Source organism: Phocoena phocoena, chromosome 14 (genome assembly GCF_963924675.1).
Source record: "Phocoena phocoena chromosome 14, mPhoPho1.1, whole genome shotgun sequence".
Taxonomy (NCBI): Eukaryota; Metazoa; Chordata; class Mammalia; order Artiodactyla; family Phocoenidae; genus Phocoena; species Phocoena phocoena.
Window position 1 is genome coordinate 8,366,526 of NC_089232.1, and position 15,014 is coordinate 8,381,539.

At 41.9% G+C, this 15,014-nt stretch overlaps 1 protein-coding gene across 1 annotated transcript in view; it reads right to left on the minus strand.

Moving 5' to 3' along the window:
* Window positions 1-15,014, minus strand: part of VWA3B (von Willebrand factor A domain containing 3B) — a 205,397-nt gene that overhangs the window by 136,061 nt on the left and 54,322 nt on the right. The window lies entirely within an intron of this gene.

Below are 15,014 nucleotides of genomic sequence, written 5' to 3' on the forward strand. Positions count from 1 at the left end.
CCTTTTCTCATCATTGTAACCCCAGAGCTCAGCACAATGCTCCACTTTCAAATAATACATGTGGAGTCGATCCCTCACCTTGAAACCAGAACAAGCGTATTCAGATGTAATCAGAAATCTACACTAGCTCTTTTTCCTAGTAATTCAAGTTAATTTTTAAAAGATTTTTCAGAGATTTCTCTATGCTTCAATGTTTCGTCAGGTGATGCAGGATGTCTGAACCCACTTGATTATTTCAGTGTGATTCTAAGAGATTGATTATCTTGTTGACTAAAGAACTGGGCTGAGCCCACCACGGCCCGGTGCCAAGAGAGGGTTCCAGTGAGCAGCGCAGGGGTCCTGGTGACAGGCTAAGAATAAACAAGGAACCCGGGATTTAAACCCACTGTGGGGGAAAAAAATACAGGGGGTCCCTGCCCTTAAAGGGACTTACTCTCTGGTGGGGAAAACTAGACCTTCCTACACATGAGGTGAAGGTGTGAACTAAGGGAACAAGAGGGTTGAGTGTAGGTGGGCAAGTCTTAAATCCTAAACTGAGATCCTGCAGTTGTGATGGGAAGGAGCAACATTTTTTTCCCACTTTTATTATTTTTTTAAATTAATTTTTACTGGAGTATAATTGCTTTACAATGTTGTGTTAGTTTCTGCTGTACAGCAAAGCGAATCAGCTATACATATACATATATCCCTTCCTTTTTGTGAAGGAGCAACTTTGAAATCATCAAGCAGAAGCATAATTGATATCCTAAGAGTTTAGGGTTCCCTGAATAGGAAACTTGTCTTTTATTCCTTCTGAATCTCCTCCTCACCCCTAGTGAGACACTAAAGCACACAGAAGGCGTTTCATAAATGCTTTGCCAACAAGAGGACTGTCTCAAGAAATCCAAGGCAAGCCATTATTAGAAGGAGCAGGACTTCAGAGACAAAGTCTCAGCCTTGTAAACTGGAACGTGGCAGCAATTTTGGAAGTGCAGCTGCTCCAGCTCCATCCATTGAATTGAACTGAGTTCTAGGGAGCAGAAAGGAGACCTCTGAGAGAACTGCTCTCAGTAGCCCATAAACAGGCACCAGTCAGTGCTTCTATATTAAATTAGAGCTTAGACACAAAGAAGCCAAGCCAAGTCTGAGTGATGGGCCAGCAAACTTTAAATATCTAATTAAAGATCACAGTGTCTTCCAAGAATGAGGACTTGGTTGTTTATTCTCCTTCAGCCTGTCAGCCTGAATATACCTTAAAACAAATAAATTTTGGTTTTGTAATACTGAGTTTCGTTCATGCATTTTTCTCCACCAACACACAAAAAATTGCTGTTTCCAAAGGTAGAATCAACAAATTTTTACAACTCACCATTTTTGGACTTCAGAATAATACTGTTGAACAGAACAGATTTTCTAACCCCATTGTGCCAGAAGTACTGGACACAAACAGAAACACTCTCAGAGAAACACTGGCTTTTCCTATTACCTGAAATTCACTCCTTTTTTCCCCATTTAGAAAAAACTGAAGTACAGTTGATTTACAATGTTAGGCGTACAGCAAAGTGACTCAGTTATACTATACATATATGTGTGTGTATGCTTTTTCAGATACTTTTCCATTATAGGTTATTACAAGGCATTGAATATAGTTCCCTGTGCTGTACAGTAACCCCTTGCTGTTTATCTATTTTGTATATAGTCATGTGTATCTGTTAATCCCAAATTCCTAATTGATCCCTCCCCGACCCTTTCCCCCTTGGTAGCCATAAGTGTGTTTTCAATGTTTTTGAGTCTATTTCTGTTCTGCAAATAAGTTCATTTGTAACCGTTTTTTGGATTCCACATATAAGTGATATCATATTTGTCTTTCTCTGACTTACTTCACTTAGTATGAGAATCTCTAGGTCCATCCATGTTGCTGCAAATGGCATTATTTCATTCTTTTTATGTCCGAGTAATACTCCATCATATATATGTACCACATCTTCTTTACCCATTCATCTGTCAATGGACATTTAGGTTGCTTCCATGTCTTGCCTATTGTAAATAGTTCTGCTATGAACATTGGAGTAGATGTATCTTTTCAAATTAGAGTTTTCATCTTTTCCAAAACTCACTCCTTTTTACTTATTCATTGCAGTCTTTCTCTTATCCCATGAGCAAAATATGGTGACAAGCACACTGAACCTATTTGCCGCTTCTGCTCAAGGAGCGGAGGCTGGCCAGCATGCTGGGCTGAGCTGGCCGAGGGGAGTCCAGGCTCAGAAGGAAGAGGCGATCACAGGTCTACTAATGATGGCTGATGGTGGGAGATGGGGCTAGAAGTGAAAGGTGTTCAGCTGCCTAACCCTGATCTGGAACCATGAGGGGGTCCTGAGCTGTGGGTTGTGGTTGTACATATGAAACACGCTCAAGTTAAGACTGCCCCTCAAGTGTCTGCATCTGCCTCTTCTTCTTCCTTCCCCTCCCTCCCCCTCCCCTCCCCTTCCTCCCCCTCTGGTATAAGATACCAGCTCTGGCTTGAAGTGGGAGCTCAGAGCTCCAACCACGGCCATCAGCCTGGGTGCTCATCCTACCACTGGATGTCTTACATTCTCAACTCTGAAGAGCCTGGCATGGAAAATGAGTCCACTGTCAGCTTCACCAATGAGTCCGGATTTCGAGCTGGCCACATCAATGCCAAAATTATTGACTTTTGTTTAGGCTGGTGCCAGGCCCTCAGTGAAAAATTTTACTCTAATGTTATTTTCTCAGTCCATACTTACTATTTCAGTTTAATTAAAATGTTGAGGACAAAACAGGAAGAGAAAAACCAAAGTAAAAGATGAGGTCTGCTCTGAACCCTAGAGATCAGAAGCCTTTTTCCTTCCTGAGAGGGAGCCCCCAGACCACTACGTAGACCCCTCACTCTGGGCCCACAAGGCTTTCCTCACTTAAGGAGCAGCTTCCCATGGAATTAGGACTGTACCCCTTAAAGATACAGTCCCTGGAAAGGACCAGCAGTTAAAGTTCCTTCCCAAGTCAGCAATAACCCAGCTCCCATGCACAACAATCCAACCCATCCAATCATGAAAGCTTCCGAGAACTGAAAATTACCACGTCCAACTGACAAATATTCCTGCACCATTCACACCTCTCACTGCACCTAATCTGACAATATGGAAGGACTATGGAGGAAAGTCATGCCCAGAAAGGGCCCCACAGTATAATCCTAGGTACCACTGCTAGCAGATGAACAGGTGCTCCTGATTTCCTCTAGAAAGGTCCTGGTCACCTACCCTTAATATAAACCTTGGAAATGGATCCACCTCCAATCGGGACACAGCTAATCAGTACAGTATTCACTTCCTAATTCCAAATTCCGATTCCCATCCATCACTATGCATGCGAATAAACTGGTTAGTATCATAACTAGTCTGAAAATGCTCACTGTCCTGTTGGATTATTTTACTTTCTAAAGCCAATGTCTACAATAAAAGCCCACTTGGAATCCTAAAAGGAAACTACTATTAATGGAATGTCAATTTTGTACTAAACATTACCATGGGTGTTATATGCCTTAATTCCTCCAACAATCATAAGAGGTAAATGTGATTTTTCCCATGTTTACAACTAAGAGAACATAGCTCAGAAAGGTTAGGTAACTTACCTAAAGTCACACAAGTAGTTTGTGGCAAAACTAACTAGGGTTTGAATCCAGGTCTGACTCCAAAGTTGATTCACTTTCCAGCAAACGCCGTTTGCCAGAGCCAGAAAAAGAACCATGCAAGAACAAAACATTGTGAGAGCTTGCATTACTGTTTAGCAAATATTCATTTCCCTCCCCACCTCAGTGTGAGCGAAGTAGATGTCCTCATCTGCTTGATGTGGGACTTGGTCACGTCATTTGCTTTGGCCAACAGAATATGAGTGGGTGTGACATGAGCAGAGGCCGTAAGTAGGGCTGCACGGCTTGGCTTGGCGCTTGTGCTCACTGCTCATGCTGACCGCCACAATAGAAATATATCCTGGAGAGCACTAGTTAAAGGAGGACACGTCCCTCCTCAATTAATCAATCTGCAGTTGACCTGTAGACCTGTGAGAAAGAAATAATGGCGAAAGTATTACTAATTTGATGAAAACTATAAACCAGCAGGTCCAAGAAGCTCAATGAACCCCAAGGACAAGACACAGCTGTCAGGCTTGGAGGGGAGACTCAGTGGCAGGCTTTGCTCTTGAAAAGAAATGTTGAGAAGCTTCAGGAGGCAAAAGGAAGAAACAGAAGGGAGGAGCCAGGGAGAATGTATGTCACTCTTTCCTCCTCCAGTGGCTCAGCAGCAGCTATTAAAATATCACCTGATGGGGACTTCCCTGGTGGTCCAGCAGTTAAGACTCCACACTCCCAATGCAGGGGACAGGGTTCGATCCCCAGTCATGGAACTAAATCCTGCATGCATGACGCAACTGAAAGATTCCCACATGCCATGACTAAAAAGATCCTGCATGCCACAACTAAAGATCCCGCACGCCACAACTAAGACCCGGCGCAGCCAAATAAATAAATAAATTTTTTTAAAAAAAAAACACACCTAATGAAGAGTATGTGAGGAGGATGGTGGGAGGGAATAAAGAGAGGAGCTGAATTTTCACCCAGACTAGCATGGAAAAACTAGACACAGCGCCAGGCAAACAGAGGATCCCAGGGGGCAAGGAGAATAGAAGGGTATCCCCCCGCCCCTAAGAGTTCTCAGAAATCCAGGGGAAGGTCTTTGGACAGCACCTGGCCACAGAATCAGAGGTGAGAGGCAATTTACTCTTGATTCCTGAGGTGGGCAGGCACCACCATACGCACAAGAGCTCAGCGGGGCTGACGCAGTAGGTGCCGTGAACCTTAGTCCTCTTCCTGTCCTCTCTCTAAATATTCCTGACAGCCAAAGAAAACTGCCCAGGAACTCTTAGGAAGTAATGTAGAAAAACATTTTAATGTAATGCACTATTTAAGGTACCACCCTAGGCAGTACATATTGCCTGTGTCAAAACACTGGAAAAGCTTTCTATCGCCCAAAAAGAGCAGTCCTGGGAAAATGAGCAGACAGGAAAAAATTCAATCTGGGGGGGAAATTCTTCCAAGTACATATAAGAATCCAAAGCAGGCACAGAATAAAGAAATGATTGTACATGATGTATCTATTGCTGTCTTTGCAAGGAAGCAAGAAACAAGACAAAATTGTTCTCAGCCTACAACTACTTTTTGCTATCTCAGGGGAAGAGGACGATGTAAGAATTTGCCCCAAAATATGAGGCCTAAAAGTTCGTTAAAATTCACACATAATTAACTTATTTGTAGATACTATTACAATTCATTTATCAAACCCATTCCAAGAAATGCAGATTCCTACAAACAGCTATTTATCAACAAGTATCACACATCAAAATTAAATGAAATAAGAACTTGTAGCTATGTGTTTATCTAATCTATCCAGTCTCCACTAATCTGAGTTGGAGTAGCCCAAAGGACTTCGGAAACTTTAGAGAATAATTTTAGCCTTTTAAATCTTGAATTGATAATAGGCACAAAGGCAATATAATTGGTCCATATTTTTAAAGGCTTTTTAATACATTGGCAAGGAAAGCTGCAGTAAGCAAACTGCTGATACAAATCAATCCTTTTTTTTTTTAAACATCTTTATTGGAGTATAATTGCTTTACAATGGTGTGTTAGTTTCTGACTTATAACAAAGCGAATCAGCTATACATATACATATATCCCCATATCTCCTCCCTCTTGCATCTCCCTCCCACCCTCCCTATCCCACCCCTCTAGGTGGTCACAAAGTACCGAGCTGATCTCCCTGTGCTATACGGCTGCTTCCCACTAGTTATCTATTTTACATTTGGTAGTGTATATATGTCAATGCTACTCTCTCACTTCGACCCAGCTTACCCTTCCCCTTTACCATGTCCTCAAGTCCATTCTCCATTCTCTACATCTGCATCATTATTCCTATCCTGCCCCTAGGTACTTCATAGCCATTTTTTTCTTTTTTAGATTCCATATATAGGTGTTAGCATATGGTATTTGTTTTTCTCTTTCTGACTTACTTCACTCTGCATGACAGACTCTAGGCCCATCCACCTCATTACAAATAGCTCAATTTCATTTCTTTTTATGGCTGAGTAATATTTCATTGTATAAATTGCCACATCTTCTTTATCCATTCATTTGTCGATGGACACTTAGGTTGCTTCCATGTCCTGGATATTGTATACAGAGCTGCAGTGAACAATGTGGTACATGACTCTTTTTGAATTATGGTTTTCTCAGGGTATATGCCCAGTAGTGGGACTGCTGGGTTGTATGGTAGTTCTATTTTTAGTTTCTTAAGGAACCTCCATACTGTTCTCCATAGTGGCTGTATCAATTTACATTCCCATCAACACTGCAAGAGGGTTCCTTTTTCTCCACACCCTCTCCAGCATTTATTGTTTGTAGATTTTTTGATGATGGCCATTCTGACTGGTGTGAGTTGATACCTCACTGTAGTTCTGATTTTCATTTCTCTAATGATTAGTGATGCTGAACATTCTTTCATGTGTTTGTTGGCCGTCTGTATATCTTCTTTGCAGAAATGTCTATTTAGGTCTTCTGTCAATTTTTGGATTGGGTTACTTGTTTTTTTGATATTGAGCTGCATGAGATGCTTGTAAATTTTGGAGATTAGTCCTTTGTCAGTCGCTTCATTTGCAAATATTTTCTCCCATTCTGAGGGTTGTCTTTTCGTCTTGTTTATGGTTTCCTTTGCTGTGCGGAAGCCTTTGTTTCATTAGGTCCCATTTGTTTATTTTTGTTTTTATTTCCATTTCTCTAGGAGGTGGGTCAAAAAGGATCTTGCTGTGATTTATGTCCTAGAGTGTTCTGCCTAGGTTTTCCTCTAAGACTTTCACAGTGTCTGGCCTTACATTTAGGTCTTTAATCCATCTGGAGTTTATTTTTGTGTATGGTATTAGGGGGTGTTTTGATTTCATTCTTTTACATGTAGCTGTCCAGTTTTCCCAGCACCACTTACTGAAGAGGCTGTCTTTTCTCCATTGTATAGTCCTGCCTCCTTTATCACAGAGAAGGTGACCATAGGTGTGTGGGTTTATCTCTGGGCTTCCTAACCTGTTCCATTGATCTATATTTCTGTTTTTGTGCCAGTACCATACTGTCTTGATTACTGTAGCTTTGTAGTATAGTCTGAAGTCAGAGAGCCTGATTCCTCCAGCTCTGTTTTACTTTCTCAAGATTGCTTTGGCTACTCGGTGTTTCCATACAAATTGTGAAATTTTTTGTTCTAGTTCTGTGAAAAATGCCATTGGTAGTTTGATAGGGATTGCATTGAATCTGTACACTGCTTTGGGTAGTAGACTCATTTTCACAATATTGAATCCTCCAATCCAAGAACATGGTATATCTCTCCATCTGTTTGTATCATCTTTAATTTCTTTCATCAGTGTCTTATAGTTTTCTGTATACAGGTCTTTTGTCTCCAGAGGTAGGTTTATTCCTAGGTATTTTATTCATTTTGTTGCAATGGTAAATGGGAGGGTTTCCTTCATTTTTCTTTCAGATTTTTCATCATTGGTGTACAGGAATGCAAGAGATTTCTGTGCATTAACTTTGTAACCTGCTACTTTACCAAATTCATTGATTAGCTCTAGTAGTTTTCTGGTAGCATCTTTAGGATTCTCTACGTATAGTATCACGTCATCTGCAAACAGTGACAGCTTTACTTCTTCTTTTCCGATTTGGATTCCTTTTATTTCTTTTTCTTCTCTGATTGCTGTGGAGAAAACTTCCAAAACTATGTTGAATAAGAGTGGTGAGAGTGGGCAACCTTGTCTTGTTCCTGATCTTAGTGGAAATGCTTTCAGTTTTTCACCATGAGAACGATATTGGCTGGGGGTTTGTCATATATGGCCTTTATTATGTTGAGGTAAATTCCCTCTATGCCTACTTTCTGGACGGTTTTTATCATAAATGGGTGTTGAATTTTGTCAAAAGCTTTTTCTGCATCTATTGAGATGATCATATGGTTTTTCTCCTTCAATTTGTTAATATGGTGTATCTCATTGATTGATTTGTGTATACTGAAGAATCCTTGCATTTCTGGGATAAACCCCACTTGATCATGGTGTATGATCCTTTTAATGTACTGTTGGATTCTGTTTGCTAGTACTTTGTTGAGGATTTTTACATCTATGTTCATCAGTGATATTGGCCTGTAGTTTTCTTTCTTTGTGATATCTTGCTCCCAAAGTCCACCGCCTCTATTTGGGATGATTCATTGTCTATTTAGGTATTCCGCAGATGCAGGGTACATCAGGTTGATTGTGGAGATTTAATCCGCTGCTTCTGAGGCTGCTGGGAGAAATTTCCCTTTCTCTTCTTTGTTTGCACAACTCCCTGGGTTCAGCTTTGGATTTGGCACTGCCTCTGCGTGTAAGTCACCTGAGGGCGTCTGTTCTCCGCTCAGACAGGACGGGGTTAAAGGAGCAGCTGATTCGGGGGCTCTGGCTCACTCAGGCCTGGGGGAGAGAGTGGTATGGAATGCGGGGCCAGCCTGCTGTGGCAGAGGCTGGCATGACGTTGCACCAGTGCGCACCGTGCGTTCTCCTGGGAAACTGTCCCTGGATCACAGGACCCTGGCAGTGGCGGGCTGCACAGGCTCCCGGGAGGGGAGGTGTGGACAGTGACCTGTGCTCGCACACAGGCTTCCTGGTGGCTGCACCAGCAGCCTTAGCGTCTCATGCCCATCTCTGGTGTCCGTGCTGATAGCCGCAGCGTGCGCCCGTGTCTGGAGCTCGTTTCGGCAGTGCTCTGAATCCCCTCTCCTCGCGCACCCCGAAACAATGGTCTCTTGCTTCTTCGGCGGCTCCAGACTTTTTCCCAGACTCTCTCCCGGCTAGCCGTGGCGCACTAGTCCCCTTCAGGTTGTGTTCATGCAGCCAACCCCAGTCCTATCCCTGGGATCCGACTTCCGAAGCCTGAGCCTCAGCTCCCAGCCCCCACCCGCCCCAGCGGGTGAGCAGACGTGCCTCTCAGGCTGGTGAGTGCTGGTCGGCACTGATCCTCTGTGCGGCAATCTCTCCGCTTTGCCCTCTGCACCCCTGTTGCTGTGCTCTCCTCTGTGGCTCTGAAGCTTCCCCACCTCCGCCACCCGTAGTCTCTGCCCACAAAGGGCCTTCCTAGTATGTGGAAACCTTTCCTCCTTCACAGCTCCCTCCCACTGGTGCAGGTCCCATCCCTATTCTTTTGTCTCTGTTTTACCTTTTTTCTTTTGCCCTACCCAGGTACGTGGGGAGTTTCTTGCCTTTTGGGAGGTCTGAGGTCTTCTGCCAGCATTCAGCAGGTGTTCTGTAGGAGTTGTTCCACATGTTGATGTATTTCTGATGTATTTGCAGGGAAGAAGGCGATATCCAGGTCTCACTCCTCTGCCATCTTGAATGTCTCCTCACAACTCAATCTTTTATTTGCTTTCTAATTATATCACTGGACCTACCCAAATCTATACTAATAAACAGAGTAGGGGAGGAGTGGAGAAAAGAAAAAAGAGAAAGGAAGAAAGGAAAATATATTGGGGGCAAAAAATGAAAAGCTTTAAATGCCAGTGTATAGTATGAGAAAAAGCATGTGTTGAATAAGACAGCACAGAAACCAAGAATACATGTGCTCACATGTGTGTGTGTTGAAAAAGTGTGTGTTGAATAAGACAGCACAGAAACCGAGAATATACGTGCTCACCACTTAGAATATTCAGTCCAGCAATACACAAAATGAAGGTTTATTCGGATAACATCAAACCCATTTTTCACATCTACAGTAAATATACAGGGCAGAGAGAAAAACAAATTGAATGTCAAAAGGTCATTACCAATCAAGAGTAGAGTGCGACAGGGCAATGAAGCAGAGTAGATGGCCCAGGGCAAGCCCATCACCTACAGGAATGTAATATTGATACATTGCAAAGGAATCCACATACATCAGTGGAGAAAGAAAGATTAATAAGTGAATGGTGTGAATATATTTTTTGGTGGTGTATTTCTTTCTGTACTTTAGACTTCTGGGGGAGATAGATTTCTAGTAGTGGAGATACCGGATCAACATGATTAAACATTTTGGGGCCATGACTCACACTGAATTGCTTTCCAAAAAAAGTTTTAAGACAATCTAAGTCACATCAGCAGTGTATATGAAATACACATTTCACTGAACCTGAATTGGCATAAAAATAATATCTCATTGTTTCCAGCTGAATTTGCTTTGATAAAGAAATTAATGTCAATTAGTAGTGAACAGTACTGAAACTGAACATTTTTGTATTTAACTTCTTTTGCCCATTTATCTGTTGGGGTCTGCCAACTTGGTTCAGAAAGGCAAGAGGGAGAGCATCACAAACTATCACCCAGAGAAAACTTATTTGCAGGAACCACTCTCAGTAACAGCAAAGAAGAGTGCCTTTAGCCATGAAGCATAGCCCCTTCCCCACACCATCTCCCATATGAACCACCAGCAGATACCTATCTTGTGTCCTTTCAGTGGTGAATAATAAAGAGGAAGCCAGCACACAGCATCCAAAGAAGAACATAAGAAAAAAATGAGGGAAAGAGCAGCAAAATTACCAAGAGATAATAACACTCACTAAAAACGTTATCAGGGAATACATGAAAATTATGATCCAATATTTCACCATGAATTTAAAAATGTATATGAAGCCATCATCTCCTTGAAGGAAGAAAACAAAGCAGACATGCAAAAACTCAAGAATGTGATGGCAAGATAACAGGAAGAAGAAAAAAAATCACAGAAATTAAGATGAAAACATTAGAGAGAAAATAATAGGAGACAGTCAAAGGAGAGCTATCATACTTTATACATAAAGTGAGTCACCAAAGAAGAAAACCAGCCTGGCACAACGGTTAAGAAAATGAAGTGTTTGACTTCAGGTCAATGAAGTGAATGTGAATTTGGACAAGTTTCTTAACCACTTTCTTTCTTGGTTTCCCCGTCACTAAAATAAGGATAATGTTAGTACCTACTCCATGGGGCTGTTAGGAAGTTTAAGTGGGTTAAAATTTGATAAGAGGCTGGAACAGTGCCTGGCATATTCCAAGCAATGTCCAAGTATTTGTTAAATTTAAAAATAGTAATAAATAGAACAACAGAGCAGAAGAAGTATTTTAAAGTATAATTCAAGGAAACCTGCCTGAAATAGAAGTCTTAGATGTTCATATTAAAGGGCACACTACATACCAGGGAATATCAACCACAGCAGTCAACGCTGAGACATATCCTAGGACTTAGTGGATTTAAAGATAAAAAAAAGAATCCTTTGGAGCAAAATGGCTGAACAAGATATCCCTTGATCATATCCTTGCCTCAACAACAATAATTTGGCATCCACCCACGGACAAAAGTTCCTCCATAGGAGCTTTGAAAGTGTCTTCATAGGAGCTTTGGGATCCAGGTAGGAGATTGTGAAGTCCAAGACCAAGGAGAGGTGTTTTGAGAAGGCAGGTCTGCCCCATGCTGCTGACTTACCAACCATGCTCCCCGCTACAGAAACAGAAACAGCTTTGTGCCCCTGAGAACTTGACTACAGCCCTGTTTGGCTTGGTCCTGTCTCCAGCACCATATGCCAAAGGACCCAGGAGGAGCCATGCTCACCCGAGCATCAGGTCATAGACATACAGCCCTCGGTCCCAGCTATGGACCCTAAATTGGCCCATGAACCAGTTCCAGCCCCTCTTGGCCACAGTCTGGGAGCCCCTGGAGTTAAGCCCCCAAACTCAGTCAGACTGTAGATTCTGAAGAGGCCCTGTAATTCGGCTCCAGCCCATCCCAGCCATTGTCCACAGTCTTGCTGGCACAGGAATCCTGCAGGAGAAATACCTGTCTATACCCCCAGAGATCCAGAAAGGGCCCCATACTTGCCTCTAACCCCCTCACAGCCTCCATCTGCCAGCAGTCCTTAGGGGCCAGGGCCCCAGTGGGAGACTCTCCAGTCTGAACCCCCAGAAGGGCCCTGTACTGGGCTCCAACCTCAACACAGCTTCAGTCCATCAGCAGACCTGCCAGCAAGGGACCCAGTAGTACACACTACTGCCTGTGCTCCAAGAGACTCTGAAAAGGACATATACTCAGTTCTAGGCCTTCCCAGCCTCAGTCCACACCACTGAGCACAACCTGCCCAGGGACCTGGTGGGAGATATACACATATGTGCCTCCAGGGCCAGGTCTGCAGACCTCAAACATGGCTATAGAATCTCAAACAACCTTTGGGCCCCATTCCAGCCCCTCTCAGCCATGGTCCAGGGCCACTCCTGCCCACCTAGGGGCCCATCCAGTGACCAGGCATCAGTCCTCCCAGAGGATCCTTATCCCAGAACACCCTACTGAACAAGGTACTGGAGGCAGTCCCATTCACCCAGAGACCAGACAGGATCCATACCTGTCCCAGCCCCTGATAACAAGCCTGCCTACTGAAGATCCCACTACAGACCCAGCAACAGCCATATAACTGGGTCTAACTCAGCACAACTGAGATTTCAGAGGTAGTCCATCAGCCCAAGGAACAGACAGGAGAAGGTTTTTACCTATTGAAACCAGTCTGTAAAGACTGGAAGAAGTGTATGCTTCTTCAAATGTACAGATACCAATGCAAGGCTACATGAATCATTAAGAATCAGGCAAAGATGACACCATCAAAGGATTTAATAAAGCTCCAGTAACTGACCCCAAAGAAATGGAGACCTACAGATTACTTGAAAAAGAACTCAAAATAATAATCTTAAAGAAACTCAGTGAGGGCTTCCCTGGTGGTGCAGTGGTTGAGAGTCCACCTGCCAACGCAGGGGACGGGGGTTCGTGCCCCAGTCCAGGAAGATCCCACATGCCGCAGAGCGTCTGGGCCCGTGAGCCATGGCTGCTGAGCCTGCGCGTCTGGAGCCTGTGCTCTGCAACGGGAGAGGCCACAACAGTGAGAGGCCCACATACTGCACAAAAAAAAAAAAAAAAAGAAAGAAACTCAGTGAAATGCAAGAACACAGATAACTAAACAAAATCAGGAAAACAATGCATGCATGAACAAAATGAGTTGAATAAAGAAATAGAAACCATAAAAAGGAACCAAAACAGAAATCCTGAACCTGAAGAATACAATGTCAGAACTGAAAAATTCTATAGAGAGCCTCAACAGTAGACTTGATCATGAAGCAGAATCAGAAAACTTGAAGACAGATCATTTGAAATTAGCCGATTGTAAGAACAAAAAGGAAAAAGAATGAAAAAGAGTGAAGAAAACCTATATGTATTATGGGACACCTTCAAGCAAATGAATATTCACAACATAGGAGTCCCAGAAGGAAAAGACAGAAAGGGGCAGAAAGATTATTTAAAGAAATAATAGCTGAAAATTTCCCAAATCTCGAAAGAGATATGGACATCTAAGTAGAAGAATCTCAAAGGATCCCAAGGACCCCAAGCAAGACCAACCCAAAGAAGATCACTCTGAGACACACTATCATCAAAATGTAAAAAGTCAAAGACGAAGAGAAAATTTTGAAAGCAGCAAGAGAAAAATGAGTTACCATGAACAAGGGAACCCCCATAAGGCTATCAGCAGATTTCTCTGCAGAAAGTCTGCAGGCCATGAAGGAATGAGCTGATATGAAATATTCAAAGTGCTAAAAGCAAAAAACTGCCAACCAAGAAAACTATACCCAGCAAAACTATCCTTCAGAAATGAAGGAGAGATAAAGAATTTCACAGACAAACAAAAGCTAAGGAAGTTCATCATCACTACATCTACCTTACAGAAATGCTAAAGGGAGTTGAAATGAAAGGATGCTAAGTAACAACTTAAAAATACATAAAAGTATAAAACTCACTGGTAAAGGTAATTATATAGTTCAATTCAGAATACCCAAATGCTGTAATCATGGTGTGTAAATCACTTTTATCTCTAGCACAGAAGTTAAACAATAATATTAAAAACAACTATAATAAGCTACAATAATAAATAAGCTACAATATGTATAAGCTATAATTATATACAGTATATAAGCTACAATAATTTGTTAATGGATGCACAAGATAAAAAGATCAATAGCATAAAATGTGGGGAGGAGAGAGTAAAAGAGTAGCTGTTTTGTATGCAATTGAAAGTAAGTTGTTATCAGCTTAAAATAGACTGTTATATCTTACAAGATGTTTTATGTAAGCCTTGTGGTGGCCACACATATACAAAAAATACAACAAAGACCTTTAGTAGTTACACAAAAAATAAAGGAATTAAAGCATACCATTACAAAAAATAAATCACAAAGGAAGACAGCAAGAGAGGAAGAAAGGAACAAAATAACTAAAAAAGTCATAAAATAACATAATGGTAATAGTAAGTCCTTATCTATCAATAATTACATTAAATGTAAATGGACTAAATTCTCCAATCAAAAGACACAAAGTGGCTGAATGGATAAAAGAAACATCCAACAACATGCTGCCTATAGGAGACTCACTTTAGCTTTAAGGACACACACAGGTTGAAAGTGAAGGGATGAAAAAAGATGTTCCATGCAAATGGTAACCAAAGGAGAGCAGAAGTGGCTATACTTATAACAGATAAAATAGCCTTTCAGTCAAAACTGGTCACAAGAGACAAAGAAGGTCACTATATAAAAGGGGACCAAGTGATAAAGAGACCAAGTCATTAAGAGGATATAACAATTGTAGGTATATATGCACCCAACATTGAAGCACCTAAATATTTAAAGCAAATATTAATAAAACTGAAGGGAGAAATAGATAACAATGTAATAATAGTAGGGAACTTCAATACCCCACATTCAACAATGGTTACATCACCCAGACAGAAAGTAAATAAGGAAACACTGTACTTGAACTATTCCTTAGACCAAATGGACCTGAGACGCATACAGAACATACCACCAACAGCACCAGAATACACATTCTTCTCAATTGCATCTGAAACATTCTCCAGGATAGATCATATATT